Genomic DNA, 4158 nt, shown 5'->3' with positions numbered 1-4158 from the left:
CACTATTCACTGCAGCGACCAGAGAAATGAGAATCAGCCAAAGATTAGGCAGTTTTCAATTGGGGAGCAACATGTGAATACGCTTTACTACAAAATATTCAAATATTTTTTTCAGATAAGATCTGCAAACTCACACATTTTATAGATAAACCAATTTATTATTCGTTAAAAATTTGTGAATTTACCTAGTGTGGAATTTTAACTGGATAATTAATTATAAATTTATCAAGTTACCCATCTTAAATTTCAAAACTATCAAATTTCGAAATTAGCCCCTCTGAAAATTTATTTATAAATTCCAAGTTGATCAATTCACCCAAAAAATATTCTGGACATTGCAGAATTTATCACAGTGATAATTATTCCAAAATTAAAAAATGGCGAATATTGACTTATTTTTATGAAAAAGTAATTTATCAAGTTAGCCAGAAAAACACTTTAAAACTATCAAATTTGGAAATTAGGCTCTCTGCAAATTTATTTATAAATTACAAGCTTATCAAATTGCCTAACAACAATTCTGCATATTGAAACATTTTCCACATAGATAATTATTCCAGAATTACAAAACTGTTGTATATTGACTTTTATTAATAAATGATACATTTATCAAGGTGTTCAGCAATACATTTCAAAAGTTTATTAACATTTTTTGTTTTTATTTCCCAATTGAAACCTGCTTATTTTTATCTGATTCTCACTTCTTTCGTCGTTGCAGTGAACAGCACATCGCCCAGCTAAGAAATGATCTATGATGTTCGTTTCCCAATAATATTTTTGTAAAAAATAATTTAATCCCCAGGGAAGCATTACAAATTATAATTTGACATGTTCACAATACGAAAAAAATGTTGACAAAAAGATTTGAACCGTCAGCAGCGTATTCGCTAGCTACGCTCTATACCACTGGACCGGCGGAGCTTGATAGAAGTACGTGCGCACGAACCGGTAGAGCTTCGACACAATTGGCTAATGTGATTTACAAACGCTCATAGTTCTTACAAGAAACCAAAAAATCGATTGATGATAGTCTTATCATAAAGTCAATGTCGGCTTACCCCTTTAAAAATTTTAGTCTTGACCCGCGGTCGATAAGGAAGGGCACCCAGATACCGTGCATGGCGCGAAGGTGACAGCTAGCCTGGCGGCTAACCACAAATGCAGTTGCAGCGCAGACATAAGACAAGTCAGTTTATTCTGCATTTTACTCCATTTCGCGGCTCATTTCGCAAAATTTAGGATCACCATCATCAAGACGTGGCCCTTCGAAAACGTTGTTGGGTTCGAGAATTCTTCTATGATGTCAGAATTCTGAGTAAAAAATAAATTTGCGGACGATTCTCACCGTTCAAATAATGACGTCCGCTACCTGCTCATTTCTCTCATTCGCAAAATTATTATTTTTCGTAAAAATAATGATTTCCTCCACAAAAGGTTCTATTTTTCAACATTTAATTGATCCAAGGATCTGGCAATACCTCGGATATTTAATAAGTTTCTTTCTTTCGTTCTAAAATTGTTTGAAAAAAATATATCTTAAATCACTGCCGTATCTATAAAAAAATTCAAAGTTGGATTTAACGAAAATCCTTAAAATCAAATAAATATATATTGAAACAATTAACCTTGTCCTAGATTTAAAGATAAGGTATGTTGGTACAGTACAAGGAAATGTTCATTTTAGCACCCTCCACTTCTATGCTCTGACGATATGACAAAAAAGGTATTGGGTATACAAATAAGTTTCCGCCATTTTTTTATAAAAATGATTAATTTATTTTTAAAACATATACACTAGCCGTCCAATAAGACGATGAACGCGGGACTTTTACCGTCCGGCAAGACGACGGCGTGAGGGGTCCTCACTATTCTGCGCTGATAGCGTGTGCGGTGCAGAGCAAACTTATGTGTTAAGTGAAACATTCGATGATACGCATTGCAAAGAAGAAAGTGGAGGGGATAGAGGTACGGCCTCCGCCGTCGGTTCGTTGAGCGTCCGCCCATCGTTAGGTTGAGCGGGATTCGGATGCCACGTCGAAAAAAATCTTAATCTTTTGAGGCTATCCATGAATTGACCCAATTTTTGGCTTCTTCGTAAAAAGTGAAGTGCTGCTTGACCAGAGCGTGAGCCATCGACCGGAGCAATTAGTAGTCCGAAGGAACAGTGTCTGGTGAATACGGGGGGTGGGGTAAGATATCCCATTGTAAAGCTTCCAAAGTATCCTTGACGACTTTTGCAATATGTGGCCGAGCGCTGTCGTGCTGAAAACCCACTTTGTCATATTTTTTGGCATATTAGAGGCGTTTCAGCTTCACTTCTCTGCTCAATTGCAAAGTTGCTGTTTATAACGTTCTCCAGTGATAGTTTTATTAAGCTGCAGTAGCTCGTAATAGATTACTCCGAGCAGATCCCACCAGATGCTCAACATTAACTTCTTGCCATAAATATTCGGTTTGGCCGTTGAAGCTGGTACATGGCCGAGCTTACCCCACGATTTCCTACGCTTTGGATTGTCGTAATACTAGGCAGTCTGATAAGTACCTGAAAATTCTAAGAGATGGCATTAGTATTCACTAATGTAAACCATTTTTGTCGAGCTTGATCCTTCAAATGACGTCTGTCAAAACTTCAGCCATTTATGTTTACGCATTTACAAGTTACAGCACTGAGAAGCGACTAACCTCCGAGTTTTTTTCAATATGGAAAAATCTGAGTTTCGAGTTTTGATTAAACAGTACTATCTTCGCAAGAAAACGATATCCGAGACGAAGGCCAAGCTGGATAAATATTACTCGGACTCTGCACTGTCGATTGGAACGATTCATAAGTGGTTTACCGAGTTTCGTTGTGGCTGTACGAGCACAGTTGATGCTGAACGATCTGGGCGCCCAAAAAAGGTCACTACACCAGAAAATGTCGAAAAAATCAATGATATGATGTTGAATGATCCCAAAGTGAAATTGAAAGAGGTAACTAATGCTGTAGGCATATCATTGGAACATGTGGGCAATATCGTGCATTCAGTTTTGGGCATGAAGAAGCTCCGCGCGCGATGGGTGCCGCGTTTGCTCACAGTTAGGGATACTCGATCTCGATTCGATTCTGCTGAGATCGATACAAAGGGTCCGATTAATCGATCTTTTGAATCGATTCTTTATCTTCGATCTTTTGACTGAATCGATCCTTCATACTAAGAATCGACGCTTCGATTCTTTGAAATTTCTTTTCTGCGTAATATCTATTTTGGCTGCGCTCGCATGACATCTCTACGAATCTTCGCTGATCGTAATAGAAACATTAGAAACTCCACCGAGATACATCGGAAATGTTTCCCGCGTATTACCAAGAGACCTTCCTATGTCAACAGAAAGCGGCGGTGCAACGCGGAAAACGGAAAACACTAGACGATTCGACCAATTATATTCACCTAGTAATTCATAGAAGCTCTCTCATTGGCTGAAATGTCTAGTATTTTTCACGTTCCTCATTACGTTGCCCTTTTCTGCAATCATGGATAACGCCTAAAGTTTAACCAAAGATTGTTTAATTAGAGAAAAGTTGAATTTTCACGCTGAAATTTGGAATTTTTCGAGCAACATAGGGAAGTGTTACATATATTGAAAACATCAGGTATGTACAGAATTATGTTTAACTTGAAGAAATATCAAGTTTTTTTTACTTTTTTGGTTATGGACTTGTTTTACTCCAAAATTATATTAAATATCTTATGAACTTTCACTTTCATTATTCATTACCGCTCATAGAACTTTTTATATTGCCTGTTATTGGTAGAAGTAAAACTAGAGGTGTTGGAGTGCGTCGGACGAGTGAGAAAGTTCAGTAAAAAGTAGGTATATTTTTCAATCACTGTACTAATTTCATGAATGTTGCACATAACCTTTCATCACCTAATCTGCAACTTTTTTGAAAAAAGACTGTATGTTTGTATAAATTTTATAGAATGATAAAAATATATTTTATTGTTTTTCTAGTGGCACCGAATTTTAAAAAAGCAAGTCCTGTATAGCATTTTTTTATTAAAAACTCCACTGGTTGTAAATGCAAAATTTGCTCTACCGACGTTAAATCTGGTGGATCCGGTGGAAACACAACTAATTTGAAAAACCACCTAATTCGAAACCACGTGACTAATCCTG

At 36.8% G+C, this 4158-nt stretch overlaps 1 pseudogene; it reads left to right on the top strand.

Moving 5' to 3' along the window:
• The first annotated feature begins 848 nt into the window (after positions 1-848).
• LOC117180280 overlaps positions 849-4158 on the top strand; it is a 4366-nt pseudogene continuing 1056 nt past the window's right edge.

This window comes from Belonocnema kinseyi, chromosome 1 (assembly GCF_010883055.1).
Source record: "Belonocnema kinseyi isolate 2016_QV_RU_SX_M_011 chromosome 1, B_treatae_v1, whole genome shotgun sequence".
Lineage (NCBI taxonomy): Eukaryota > Metazoa > Arthropoda > Insecta > Hymenoptera > Cynipidae > Belonocnema > Belonocnema kinseyi.
This window is presented reverse-complemented; position numbering and strand designations above follow the sequence as displayed.